We start from the raw sequence: 15,720 nt of genomic DNA on the forward strand, positions 1-15,720 counted from the left end.
TTATGGTGGAAAATAAGTATTTGGTCAATAACAAAAGTTTACCTCAATACTTTGTTATATACCCTTTGTTGGCAATGACAGAGGTCAAACGTTTTCTGTAAGTCTTCACAAGGTTTCCACACACTGTTGCTGGTATTTTGGCCCATTCCTCCATGCATATCTCCTCTAGAGCAGTGATGTTTTGGGTCTGTTGCTGGGCAACATGGACTTTCAACTCCCTATGGGGTTGAGATCTGGAGACTGGCAAGGCTACTCCAGGACCTTGAAATGCTTCTTACGAAGCCACTCCTTCGTTGCCCGGGCGGTGTGTTTGGGATCATTGTCATGCTGAAAGACCCAGCCACGTTTCATCTTCAATGCCCTTGCTGATGGAAGGTTTTCACTCAAAATCTCATGATACATGGCCCCATTCATTCTTTCCTTTACACGGATCAGTCGTCCTGGTCCCTTTGCAGAAAAACAGCCCCAAAACATGATGTTTCCACCCCCATGCTTCACAGTAGGTATGGTGTTCTTTGGATGCAACTCAGCATTCTTTGTCCTCCAAACACGACGAGTTGAGTTTTTACCAAAAAGTTATATTTTGGTTTCATTTGACCATATGACATTCTCCCAATCTTCTTCTGGATCACCCAAATGCTCTCTAGCAAACTTCAGACGGGCCTGGACACGTACTGGCTTAAGCAGGGGGTCATGTCTGGCACTGCAGGATTTGAGTCCCTGGCGCGTAGTGTGTTACTGATGGTAGGCTTTGTTACTTTGGTCCCAGCTCTCTGCAGGTCATTCACTAGGTCCCCCCGTGTGGTTCTGGGATTTTTGCTCACCGTTGTGATCATTTTGACCCCACGGGGTGAGATCTTGTGTGGAGCCCCAGATTGAGGGAGATTATCAGTGGTCTTGTATGTCTTCCATTTCCTAATAATTGCTCCCACAGTTGATTTCTTCAAACCAAGCTGCTTACCTATTGCAGATTCAGTCTTCCCAGTCTGGTGCAGGTCTACAATTTTGTTTCTGGTGTCCTTTGACAGCTATTAGTTCTTGGCCATAGTGGAGTTTGGAGTGTGACTGTTTGAGTTTGTGGACAGGTGTCTTTTATACTGATAACAAGTTCAAACAGGTGCCAATAATACAGAGGAGCCTCTTAAGAAGTTACAGGTCTGTGAGAGCCAGAAATCTTGCTTGTTTGTAGATTACCAAATACTTATTTTCCACCATAATTTGCAAATATATATTTTTTAAATCCTACAATGTGATTTTCTGGATTTTTTTTCTCATTTTGTCTGTCACAGTTGAAGTGTACCTATGATGAAAAGGCCTCTCATCTTTTTAAGTGGGAGAACTTGCACAATTGGTGGCTTACTAAATACTTTTTTGCCCCTTATATATATATACACACACACACACACACACACACACACACACCATCTTCCTCTCCCCGCTCGGCGCTTCTCTCACTCCATCCCCACCATTGCGTCTCTCAATACATACAAAAATAAATTAAACAAAAAAGCTCAGTTTAAACCAAGAAGTTAGGTTCCACACATGGAACGTAGTGTAATTCTGAAATACATAGATCCCCACCATTCTAAGAGAATCCTTGCAGCATAATAGCTGATACCTCAGGTTCTAGGTAATTTAGTATCAAATAGTATCTTATGCCAATCTTTAATAGAAGGAACCTTATCACTAATCCACTGTAAGAGGATGTTGTTCCTCGCTGCGAAGGTAAGGATGTTGTAAAGCCTCCTCCCACCCACAGAAGTAACATGCCTACTTGGCAGACCCAACAGTAAAGAAACTGGGTCCAATTCTAGATCAACCACCAGGATCTTTTCAATTTCTTGCAGAACACCAGACCAGTATATTTGTAATTTGGAACATGACCATAAACAATATGTTAGAGTGCCTGTATAAACTGCATTTAAGACACTGAGAGGAAGAGGGGCTAAAAGCATGTCTGTGACTTGGGGATATAGGCAATCTGTGTATTATTCTTAACTGGATTGCTCTAGTACGATTAAATATAGATATTGTTTTTGCATATCTCCAAATGTCCTCCCACATCTCTTCATCAATAGTAACAGACAATTATTTGTCCCACACTTGTTTCACCCTCTGTGTCTAGAGCAGAAAAGGACATTAAAGCATCATAAAACAGACTTACAGACATTTTCCTTTGTGGGAAAAAAAGCATTCTTTCAATGACAGACATCAGGGTTGCCAATTAAGGTGGTGCTCTTCAGAATATAATGTCTTACTTGTAGGAAGCGGAAAAAGTCCTGCTTTGGGAGTCAATATTTCTCGACCATCTGCTCAAATGACAATAAAATCTTATCAGAAAATAAGTAATTTAGTCTGCGTATGCCCTTATTAAGCCAAAAGTTAAAGCCAGCATCCAGCAATCCTGGACCAAAATCTGGGTTGTTAAGAATTGGGGTAAGAGCAGAGGTTAGTTTGGACCTTCCCAAAAAACATTGAACTGACCCCATACCTTGAGTGTGTTAAGTGTAATGGGATTATTACAGTGATCTTCTGCAGACTTGAAACTTCTAAAAAACAAAAGATCCTGTAAGGGGTATTTTGAAAGAATGTCTAACCAAATAGAGGAGTCATCGTTTGTGATCCAGTCAGAAATATAACATAGGTGGGCACACCACTGATAGAACATGATATTTGGCAGGTCCAAGCCACCCATAGAACTTGGCAGCTGCAATATTGCCATCTTAAGTCTTGGCTTGCGTTTACTCCATATAAAGGAACTTAGCCATCCATTTACATCCTTTCTTACCTTATTGGAGAGTAATTCTGGGATCATTTGGATTGGGTAAAGTAGTCTAGGTAAAATGTTCATTTTCAAGAGGAATATTCTACCCAACCATGAAATCGGAAGCGTTCCAGCGCTCCAGATCCTGTCTTATTGTATCAAACAAGGGAACAAAATTGGCTTTGTACATTTGCTGGAATTTAGGAGTTACAAATATACCCAGATACGTAAAACCTGATGGAAACCATTTGGTTTGGAAGGGGGAGAAGTATTAGGTACAGAGTGAAGGTTACCAAGTGGCATAGACTCTGATTTAGTTAAGTTAATCTTGTAGCCTGAGAATTCGCTGAATAATTCAATAATATTAATAAGAGACGTAATTGAAGTCTCAGGACTAGAGATGAATATCAGGACATCATCAGCATACAAGCTTATTTTATGGTGAACATCACCAATGAGCATCCCCTGTAAAGCAGGCGCTACCCTGATGGCCTCGGCCAGTGGTTCCATAACGAGTGCAAATAGGAGAGGGGACAAAAGACAGCCCTGTCTGGTACCTCTTGTGTATAGAGAAGCTTTTTGACCTTAGTCCATTAGTTAGGACAGCAGCCTGAGGATAATCATATAAAACTTTCACCCATTTTATAAAGTTGTCCCCTAGACCAAATGTATTTAGAGCAAAGAATAGGCAAGACCACTCCACACGATCAAATGCTTTTTCAGCATCTAGCGAGAGCACAAGACCATCCTTAGCACTTATTTGGTAGGCTTGAATTACATTAGGAAGTCGCCTGAAATTGTTCCATGACTTATTGCCCTTAATGAAGCCAGTTTGGTCTCCTTTCACAATTAGTGGCAGTGAGTCCTCTAATCTTGTGCCTAGAATTTTAGAGAGCAATTTTCTATCCACATTCAGAAGGGAAATGGGTCTGTACGAGGAACAGGACTCTGGACATTTTCCCTTTTTGAGGATAAGTGATATGTTGGCTTCTCTCAGCGTTTGAGGGAGCTGGTCATTTGAAAATGAGTGGTTAAACATATCATGCAATGGCTCAAGGATCAGGAACTCTTTATAGAACTCAGTACAAAACCCGTCTGGTCCTGGGGCCTTACCATTTTTCAGATTCTTAATTGGGAACATTATCTCTTCCTCAGTAATAGGGGCATTAAGGAGAGACCTCTGGTCTTCGGAGATCGTAGGGAGCTCAATCTTAGAAAATAAGTTCTCCATTAATTTGGGTGCGTCATTTGTCAGCTCTGAGGCATAAAGATTTGCATAAAATGTCCTAAATGAGTAATTTTATCAATTTATTTTCATATAAATGATTGCCATCAGAATCAGTAAATAGTAACAATTGACTGAGTCAGCTCTCTTTTTAGCTAGGTACGCCAAGTACTTTCCTGGCTTATTGCCATGTTCATATAGCTTTTGCCTGACAAATCTAATTTTCTTTTCAGCGTCCTGTGTTAGGAGAGAGTCCAACGTTGATAAGGACTGATATTTCCTTTAATAGGGCAGGAGTAGGAGTTTTAATGTAGTCCTTCTCTTTAGTTCCTAATTCACCCACGTTTTTTGCTTTTCACGCTTTTTCCGCCTCTTCGTGGCTGTGTATGACATAATCAGACCCCTGGCGTACGCTTTACAGGTAACCCCTCGCTCCTTTGGGAAATCTGTTGATTGAGAGTTAATAGAGAAAAATGCTTTAAACTCTAATAAAATATGATGTGAATGTATGGTCTTTAAGAATGGTTGTATTAAACCTCCAATGTCTTGACCGATTGAATGCCCCGTTGAGTTTTATGTCCAGGATCACCTCAGCATGATCAGACATGACTATGCTTCCTATACCAACGGATAAAACAGACTGCAAAGACGCCCTGGGCATAAAAAAATAATCTATTCTAGTCTGACATCCATGAGGTGCAGAGAAAAAAGTGAACTCTCTGTTGGAGGGATGAAAAGTTCTCCAAATATCAGCATACCCCCAGATCATCACAAATAGCTTTAAGTGACTTAGCTTGAGGAGAGACTGAAGCTATACTGCTGGGAAACTTATCAATAAGGGGGTTCAACAAGCAAGTAAAATCTCCTCCAACCACTGCAGTGTCTGAGTTTAATTCTGAAAAGTCTAGAAATACCTTAGTGAGGAAATCAGGGGCGTGGGCATGAATATTTATGAGTAAATATTAATTATGGAAATAACAAAGCGACCAAATTTATCTTTCACACATGTCAAGACCTTAAGGGGTAAGTTCTTTTTCACAATAATTGCTACACCTCTACTTCTGGATGTAAATGATGAGAAAAACACTTGACCAACCCCCCCCCCCCTTGTTGTAATTTCAGATGCTCCTTATCATCCCAAAGAGTTTCTTGCAATATCAATATTTCTTTTTCCAAAAAAGACAGTACCTTCTTCCTTTTAATGGGGTTATGGCTCCCTCTAATGTTCCATGTACATACACGCAGTGTTACCTGCCGTTGCACTTAGACCGTTCAATATCCAGGCTGAATCCTACTGTAAAAATGGGGTGGTACCTTTTTCCATGTGTTGAACTCTCTTCTATCTCACCGAGCATAAACAAACGATATGAACCCTGAACTCGAACTGTACTAAACTCAAAAAAGAAACATGTAAAGATCCAAAAGGGGGTTTTCCCACTAGCTAACATGCAGGCGATTTCAACTTTCCAATGTAGACTCTTAAGTCCGCATTGCCACTCAATAGCCTCATCCTGTATAGAAATGGAAATTAAATCAATAGAAGAAGATTGAAGCTCTTCCACCTAAAACCAAGCCTGAGCTCCAATATGGATTCACACAAATCTCAGTCTGAGCTATAGTGGCAGTTACTTTAGCAAGAAAAATAAAATACTAATATTCATGAACAAGAGCCCGTGAGAACTCCCACCACTGCTTCATGATGAGATTCAAATTTTAAAAAGTTATCCAATGCTGCGGGGGTGCAGCATAAAGTTATTTACCCAAGAGAGTCAATAAACGCAGCAGCCTCTTTAGGTGTGTACAGTTTTTTAGGAGATCCGTTGACCATAATTTTCAATGTGGCCGGATACAGCAGTGCGTAGTCCATCTTCATTCTCTTGAGTGTAGCCTTCACCTCATCAAACGCTTTGCGTCTTCGTACAACCACTGTGGAATAATCATTAAAGAATGAGACCTTTTGGGCCTCCCAGGTGGCGCAGTGGTCTAGGGCACTGCATCACAGCGCTAGCTGTGCCACCAGAGACTGTGGGTTTGCGCCCAGTCTCTGTCGCAGCCGGCCGCGACTGGGAGGTCCGTGGGGCGACACACAATTGGCCTAGCGTCGTCCGGGTTAGGGAGGATTTGGCCGGTAGGGATATCCTTGTCTCATTGCGCACCAGCGACTCCTGTGGCGGGTCGGGCGCAGTGCGCGCTAACCAAGGTTGCCAGGTGCACGGTGTTTCTTCTGACACATTGGTGCGGCTGGCTTCTGGGTTGGATGCGCGCTGTGTTAAGAAGCAGTGCGGCTTGGTTGGGTTGTGTTTCGGAGGACGCATGACTTTCGACCTTCGTCTCACCCGTCTCATTGGGGAGAAAAAGGGGGTAAAATGTAAAAAAAGATAAAAAATAAAAAGAATGAGACCTTTGGACCTTTAAGTTGACTACCGTCAGAACCAACATTTCTAGCCGCATCCATGAAGCACTGCTTGTCAGTGAAGTTGTGGAACTTTATAACCACTAGCCGTGGGCGCTAGTTTGGACCAGGTATCGGTGCTTGAGAGCGATGGGCTCTGTCCAGCTTCACACAACCAGCCATAGTTTCCATTTGTAGGTAGCCAGGGATCCATTCCCCCAAAGTCCCACAACACGGATATTGCATCTGCGTCCTCGATTATCCAAGTCGTCAATGTGCTCCGCCATTTCACGCGCCTGTTTCTCAAGTGCTTTTATCTTAGTGTCCTTATTCCTTCCGCCTCAGCAACAACCCTCTGTAGTTATTGCTTCCAAGACCATTCCTATCTTAATATCAATCACTTTAGTGATGTTATCCGTCATCCTTTCAATCTCCAGGTCCATTGTGCCTGGATCCGCAGTGGTGTTAGCTTCGCTAACATTAGCTAGCTCCTCCTGCACATCTACAGGGATGGTGGTTTTGGTCGAGTTCTTAGTAGTTCTGTTGGGCATGTTGTCGGAGATTTTTGAGAAATAGCCGTCAACACTCATATTAGAATAACGTATTTAGCCAATTCTACCACTTTTTCAAGCTAGGAGATTAATGTAAAAATATACATTTACAAATGCCACGAGAGCTCGCTGAAACAGTGTTCTCTCTACGGCGCCATTTTGTCCCCCCGGACTCACATATATATATTTTTTACCTTTATTTAACTAGGCAAGTCAGTTAAGAACAAATTCTTATTTTCAATGACGGCCTAGGAACATTGGGTTAACTGCCTTGTTCAGGTGCAGAACGACAGATTTGTACCTTGTCAGCTCGGGGATTTGATCTTGCAACACTCCAACACTCTAACCACTAGGCTATGCTGGATAGATTAAATAGAGTAAAGAGCACCAAGGAAAGGTCCAACATCAAGAAATTGAGAAGAGGTGTGAGGAAAAAAGACAGAATCAGCGCTTAAAAGATGAGCTCTGCCGGATGGAGGAGGAAGGAGAACCGGCTGTGAGAGCTCAGGAGGCCTAGCGAAGCCTCTTTGAGAGTTGCAAAAGTAGGATTTAGACAGAGAAAGAAAGATGGACACAGATGGTGGAGAGATTCAGGCCCATGATCCAGGAAGTGACCAACAGAAGAATGGAGTTGGAGGAAGAGCTAGAGATGATGGAGGAGAAGAAAAGCTGGAGAAACTCCAATAAATGGAAAGGAAGATACAGATGTGCCTAAGGAGATGGAAGAGGAGTTTGAAGTAAGTCTAAAGGAAGCTATTCAAGAGGTTGAGAGGAAGTGGCAAGTGCCTTCACTGACATTTTCAACCTCTTCCTGACCGACTATGTAATAACTACATGTTTCAATGTAGTTTCGTCTTTTGAGCTTCTAGTCATGAAATCTATGCAGCCTACTCAATCACTTTTTATAGCTACTGTTTACAGGCCTCCTGGGCCGTATACAGCATTCTTCATTGAGTTCCCTGAATTCCTATCGGACCTTGTAGTTATAGCAGATAATATTCTAATCTTTGGTGACTTTAATATTCACATGGAAAAGTCCACAGACCCACTCCAAAAGGCTTTCGGAGCCATCATCGGCTCAGTGGGTTTTGTCCAACATGTCTCTGGACCCACTCACTGTCACAGTCATACTCTGGACCTAGTTTTGTCCCATGGAATAAATGTTGTGGATCTTAATGTTTTTCCTCATAATCCTGGACTATCGGACCACCATTTTATTATGTTTGCAATTGCAACAAATAATCTGCTCAGACCCCAACCAAGGAACATCAAAAGTCGTGCCATAAATTCACAGACAACACAAAGATTCCTTGATGTCCTTCCAGATTCCCTCTGTCTACCCAAGGATGCCAGAGGACAAAAATCAGTTAACCACCTAACTGAGGAACTCAATTTAACCTTGCACAATACCCTAGATGCAGTTGCACCCCTAAAAACTAAAAACATTTCTCATAAAAAAACTAGCTCCCTGGTACACAGAAAATACCGGAGCTCTGAAGCAAGCTTCCAGAAAATTGGAACAGAAATGGCGCCACACCAAACTGGAAGTCTTCCGACTAGCTTGGAAAGACAGTACCGTGCAGTACCGAAGAGCACTTACTGCTGCTCGATCATCCTATTTTTCTAACTTAATTGAGGAAAATAAGAACAATCCGAAATTCCTTTTTGATACTGTCTTAAAGCTAACTAAAAAGCAGCATTCCCCAAGAGAGGATGGCTTTCACTTTAGCAGTGATAAATTGATTAACTTCTTTGAGGAAATTATCATGATTATTAGAAAGCAAATTACGGACTCCTCTTTAAATCTGCGTATTCCTTCAAAGCTCAGTTGTCCTGAGTCTGCACAACTCTGCCAGGACCTAGGATCAAGAGAGACACTCAAGTGTTTTAGTACTATATCTCTTGACACAATGATGAAAATAATCATGACCTCTAAACCTTCAAGCTGCATACTGGACCCTATTCCAACTAAACTACTGAAAGAGCTGCTTCCTGTGCTTGGCCCTCCTATGTTGAACATAATAAATGGCTCTCTATCCACCGGATGTGTACCAAACTCACTAAAAGTGGCAGTAATAAAGCCTCTCTTGAAAAAGCCAAACCTTGACCCAGAAAATATAAAAAACTATCGGCCTATATCGAATCTTCCATTCCTCTCAAACATTTTAGTAAAGGCTGTTGCGCAGCAACTCACTGCCTTCCTGAAGACAAACAATGTATACGAAATGCTTCAGTCTGGTTTTAGACCCCATCATAGCACTGAGACTGCACTTGTGAAGGTGGTAAATTACCTTTTAATGGCATCAGACCGAGGCTCTGCATCTGTCCTCGTGCTCCTAGACCTTAGTGCTGCTTTTGATACCATCGATCACCACATTCTTTTGGGGAGATTGGAAACCCAAATTGGTCTACACGGACAAGTTCTGGCCTGGTTTAGATCTTATCTGTCGGAAAGATATCAGTTTGTCTCTGTGAATGGTTTGTCCTCTGACAAATCAACTGTAAATTCCGGTGTTCCTCAAGGTTCCGTTTTAGGACCACTATTGTTTTCACTATATATTTTATCTCTTGGGTGTCATTCGAAAACATAATGTTAACTTTCACTGCTATGCGGATGACACACAGCTGTACATTTCAATGAAACATGGTGGAGCCCCAAAATTGCCCTCGCTAGAAGCATGTGTTTCAGACATAAGGAAGTGGATGGCTGCAAACTTTCTACTTTTAAACTCGGACAAAACAGAGATGCTTGTTCTAGGTCCCAAGAAACAAAGAGATCTTCTGTTGAATCTGACAATTAATCTTAATGGTTGTACAGTCGTCTCAAATAAAACGGTGACGGACCTCGGCGTTACTCTGGACCCTGATCTCTCTTTTGAAGAACATATCAAGACTATTTCAAGGACAGCTTTTTTTCCATCTACGTAACATTGCAAAAATCAAACTTTCTGTCCAAAAATTAATCCATGCTTTTGTCACTTTTAGGTTAGACTACTGCAATGCTCTACTTTCCGGCTACCCGGATAAAGCACTAAATAAACTTCAGTTAGTGCTAAATACGGCTGCTAGAATACTGTCTAGAACCAAAAAATTGGATCATATTACTCCAGTGCTAGCCTCCCTACACTGGCTTCCTGTCAAAGCAAGGGCTGATTTCAAGGTTTTACTGCTAACCTACAAAGCATTACATGGGCTTGCTCCTACCTATGTCCTGCCGTACATACCTACACGTACGCTACGGTCACAAGACGCAGGCCTCCTAATTGTCCCTAGAATTTCTAAGCAAACAGCTGGAGGCAGGGCTTTCTCCTATAGAGCTCCATTTTTATGGAATGGTCTGCCTACCCATGTCAGAGACGCAAACTCGGTCTCAACCTTTAAGTCTTTACTGAAGACTCATCTCTTCAGTGGGTCATATGATTGAGTGTAGTCTGGCACAGGAGTGGGAAGGTGAACGGAAAGGCTCTGGAGCAACGAACCGCCCTTGCTGTCTCTGCCTGGCCGGTTCCCCTCTTTCCACTGGGATTCTCTGCCTCTAACCCTATTACAGGGGCTGAGTCACTGGCTTACTGGGGCTCTCTCATACCGTCCCTGGGAGGGGTGCGTCACCTGAGTGGGTTGAGTCACTGATGTGATCATCCTGTCTGGTTTGGCGCCCCCCCCCCCCCCCCCCCCTTGGGTTGTGCCGTGGCGGAGATCTTTGTGGGCTATACTCAGCCTTGTCTCAGGATGGTAAGTTGGTGGTTGAAGATATCCCTCTAGTGGTGTGGGGGCTTTGCCTTGGCAAAGTGGGTGGGGTTATATCCTTCCTGTTTGGCCCTGTCCGGGGGTGTCCTCGGATGGGGCCACAGTGTCTCCTGACCCCTCCTGTCTCAGCCTCCAGTATTTATGCTGCAGTAGTTTGTGTCTGGGGGCTAGGGTCAGTTTGTTATATCTGGAGTACTTCTCATGTCCTATTCGGTGTCTTGTGTGAATTTAAGTGTGCTCTCTCTAATTCTCTCTTTCTTTCTCTCTCTCGGAGGACCTGAGCCCTAGGACCATGCCTCAGGACTACCTGACATGATGACGCCTTGCTGTCCCCAGTTCACCTGGCCGTGCTGCTGCTCCAGTTTCAACTGTTCTGCCTTATTATTATTATTATTATTATTATTATTATTATTATTATTGGACCATGCTGGTCATTTATGAACATTTGAACATCTTGGCCATGTTCTGTTATCTCCACCCGGCACAGCCAGAAGAGGACTGGCCACCCCACATAGCCTGGTTCCTCTCTAGGTTTCTTCCTAGGTTTTGGCCTTTCTAGGGAGTTTTTTGCATTGCTTGCTGCATTGCTTGCTGTTTGGGGTTTTAGGCTGGGTTTCTGTACAGCACTTTGAGATATCAGCTGATGTACGAAGGGCTATATAAATACATTTGATTTGATTTGATTCAAGCAACCCACCATAGTCCCTGAGCCCAAGAATGCGAAGATAACCTGCATAAATGACTACCACCTGTAGCACTCATGTCGGTAGCCATGAAGTGCTTTGAAAGGCTGGTCATGGCTCATATCAACACCATGATCCCGGAAACCCTAGGCCCACTCCAATTCGCAAACGGCCCCAACGGTTTGGACCGTGATAGTTTGTTGGTGATGTCATGCCTGTCCTGTGAGGATCCTAATGGTTCAGATCACACTGGCGAGATGAGGTTGTGGACAGGTGTCTTTTATACTGATAACAAGTTCAAACAGGTGCCAACGAGTGGAGGACAGAGGAGCCTCTTAAAGAAGTTGTTACAGGTCTGTGAGAGCCAGAAATCTTGCTTGTTTGTAGGTGACCAAATACTTATTTTCCACCATAATTTGCAAATAAATTCATGAAAAATCCTACAATGTGATTTTCTGGATTTTTTTTCTTATTTTTTCTGTCATAGTTGAAGTGTACCTATGATGAAAATTACAGGCCTCATCTTTTTAAGTGGGAGAACTTGCACAATTGGTGGCTGACTAAATACTTTTTTGCCCCACTGTATATAATAGGCTGTGTCAGAGGAAAGCCCATAAAATTGTCAGAGACTCCAGTCACACAAGTCATAGACTGTTTTCTCTGCTACCGCACGGCAAGTGTTACTGGAGCGTCAAGTCTAGGACTAAAAGGCTCCTTAATAACAGCTTCTACCCCCAAGCCATAAGACTCCTGAACAATTAATCAAATAGCCACCAGATTATTTATATTTGTTTTGTACACTGCTGCCACTCACTGTTTATTATCTATGCATAGTCACTTCACCACTACCTACATATACAAATTACCTCGACTAACCTGTACCCCCGCACACAGACTTGGTACTGGTACCTCATTATTGTTACTTTTTCTTATGTTTTACTTTAGCTTATTTGGTAAATATTATCTTAACTCTTCTTCAACTGCACTGTTGGTTAGGGCTTGTAAGTAAGCATTTCATAGTAAACTTGTTGTATTCGGCGCATGTGACAAAGTTTGATTTGATTTGACACATCCATCATGCATGATGTATATGGTGTAAGATAGTCTAGCTAGCTACATTTTCAGATATTACACGTTTCAAATTTTTACAGGAAGTGGTTTCAAGCTAAAAATGTAGTTAGCTGGCTGGCTCCCTAGCTAACAAATCAAATTTTATTAAATCAAATGTTATTGGTCTCATTAGGAGATGTTATTGCGGATGTAGCAAAATGCTTATGCTTCTAGCTCCGACAGTGCAGTAATATCTAACAAATTACACAACATATACCAAATTTACACAAATCTAAGTAGGAATGAATTAAGACTATATACATATGGACGAGCGATGTCAGAGCGGAACGGACTAAGATACAGTAGAATAGTATAGAATACAGTATATACATATGAGATGAGTAATGCCAGATATGTAAATATTATTAAAGTGACTAGTGTTCCATTCCTTCAAGTGGCCAGTGATTTCTACTCTATGCCGATAGTGTGCTAGTGATGGCTGTTTAACTGTCTCTCGGTGTCACGCCCTGACCTTTAGTTGTCTTTGTTTTCTTTATTATTTTGGTTAGGTCAGGGTGTGACGAGGGTAGTTTGTTTAGTTTTTGTATTGTCTAGGGTTTTTTGTATGTTTAGGGTTTTTTGTAAGTCTAGGTGTTTATGTCTATGGTTGCCTAGATTGGTTCTCAATAAGAGGCAGCTGTTTATCGTTGTCTCTGATTGGGGACCATATTTAGGTAGCCATATTCCTTGGGTATTTTGTGGGTTCTTAGTCTATGTTTAGTTGCCTGTCTGCACTAGCCATAATAGCTTCACGGTTCGTTTTGTTGTTTTGATAGTTTGTTCAGTGTTCTTTCTTTAATTAAAGAAGATGTACGCTTACGACGCTGCGCCTTGGTCTCCTCATTATGGCGACCGTGACACTCGGTCCCAGCTTTGATGCACGTGTACTGACCTCGCCTTCTGGATGATAGTGGGGTGAACAATCAGTGGCTCGGGTGGTTGATGTCCTTGAAGATGTCCCACATCTAGTAATGCGTTGGGCAGACCTCACCACCCTCTGGAGAGCCTTGCGGTTGCGGGCGGTGCAGTTGCCGTATTAGGCGGCGATACAGCCCGACAGGATTCTTTCAATTGTGCACCTGTAAAAGCTTGTGAGGGTTTTAGGTGACAAGCCTATTTTTCTTTAGCCTCCTTAGGTTGAAGAGGCTCTGTTGTGCCTTCACCACATTGTCTGTGTGGGTGGTCCATTTCAGTTTGTCAGTGATGTGTACGCCAAGGAACTTGAAGCTTTCCACCTTCTCCACCGCGTTCCTGTCTATGTAGATAGGGGGGTGCAGCCTCTGCTGTTTCCTGAAGTCCATGATCATCCCTTGGCCACGCAGTCATGGGTGAACATGGAGTACAGGAGGGGGCTGAGCACGCACCCTTGTGGGGCACCAGTGTTGTTGAGGATCAGCGGAGTGGAGGTGATGTTTCCTACCTTCACCACCTGGGGTGGCCGTCAGGAAGTCCTGGACCCTTTTGCACAGGGCAGGGTTCAGACCCAGGGCCTCGAGCTTAATGATGAGCTTGGAGGGTACTATGGAGTTGAATACTGAGCTATAGTCAATAAACAGCGTTCTTACATACGTATTCCTCTTGTCCAGATGGGATAGGGCAGTGTGCAGAGGGATGGCGATTGCATCGTCTATGGATCTATTGCGGCGGTAAGCAAATTGAAGTGTGTCTAGTGTGGCAAGTAGAGGTGATATGATCTTTGATCTTTCAAAGCACTTCATGATGACAAATGTGAGTGCTACGGGGCAACAGTCATTAAGTTCAATTATCTTTGCCTTCTGGGGAACAGGAACAATGGTGGCCATCTTGAAGCACGTGGGGACAGCAGACTGGGATAGGGAGAGATTGAATATGCCTGTAACACACCAGCCAGATGGTCTGCGCATGCTCTGAGGACACGGCTAGGGATGCCGTCTGGGCCGGCAGCCTTGCGAGGGTTAACACGTTTAAATGTTTTACGTCAGCCACGGAGAAGTAGAGCCCACAGTCCTTGGTAGCGGGCCGCGTCAGTGGCACTGTGTTATCCTCAAGTGAATAACTGTTAAATATATTCTGCCATATTACCAGTCACCTTGCCATGGTTAAATGTGGTGGTTCGCGCTTTCAGTCTTGCACGAATACTACCATCTATCCACGGTTTCTGGTTAGGGTAGGTTTTAATAGCCACAGTGGGTACTACATTTACTATACGTTCAGTCACCGTATCAGTGTATGTGTCCAGATTATTTTCGCAAGCTACCTGGAACATATCCCAGTCCATGTGATCTAAACAATCCTGAAGCGTGGATTCCGATTGGTCAGACTAGCGTTGAATAGTTTGAAGCATGGGTACTACATGTTTGAGTTTCTGCCTATAGGACAGGAGGAGCAAGATGGAGTCGTGGTCAGATTTGCCCAAAAGGAGGGTGAGGGAGGGCCTTGTAAGCATTCTGTAAGTTTGAATAGCAATGGTTGAGTCTTAACAGCGCGAGTAGTACAGTCGATATGTTGATAGAACTTTGGCAGCCTAGTCCTCAGATTTTGCTTTGTTAAAATCCCCATCTACAATAAATGCAGCGTCAGGATATGTGGTTTGCGTAAAGTCCAGTGAAGTTCTTTGAGGGCCGTCAAGGTTTCGGCTTGAGGTGGGATGTAAACGGCCGTGGCAATGATGGAGAATTATCTTCGAAGATAATATGGTAGGCATTTAATTCTAGGTCGGTTGAACAAAAGGACTTGAGTTCCTGTATGTTCCTAGAATTACACCATGAGTCGTTAATCATGAAACACACCCCTCTGCCCTTCTGCTTCCCGGAGAGATATTTATTCCTGTCTGTGAGATGTACTGAAAATGCTGCTGGCTTTACCGACTCCGACAGAGTATCCAGGGAGAGTCATGTTTCCGTCAAACAAAGTATGTTATAGACCCCGATGTCTCTCTGGAAAGAAATCCATGCTCTAAGCTCATCAACATCATTATCCAAAGACTGAACATTAGCGAGTTATATACTCAGAAGTGGTGGGTGGTGTGCGTGCCTCCTAAGTCAAACCAGCAGGTCGCCTCGAGTGCCTCTTCTCCGCCGGGGAGAGTGAACAAAGGATCTGCTACAGGGAAGTCATATTCCTACTCGTAATGCTGGTAGTTCTGGTGAGTTACCGCTGCTCTAATATCCAATAGTTATTCCCGTCTGTATGTAATGACTCAAAACATTTCCTGAGCTAATAATGTAAAAAACAATACATAAAAAAAACAAAATACTGCAAAGTTTCCT

The sequence above is a fragment of the Oncorhynchus mykiss genome, chromosome 4, assembly GCF_013265735.2.
Source record: "Oncorhynchus mykiss isolate Arlee chromosome 4, USDA_OmykA_1.1, whole genome shotgun sequence".
In the NCBI taxonomy this organism is placed as follows: Eukaryota; Metazoa; Chordata; class Actinopteri; order Salmoniformes; family Salmonidae; genus Oncorhynchus; species Oncorhynchus mykiss.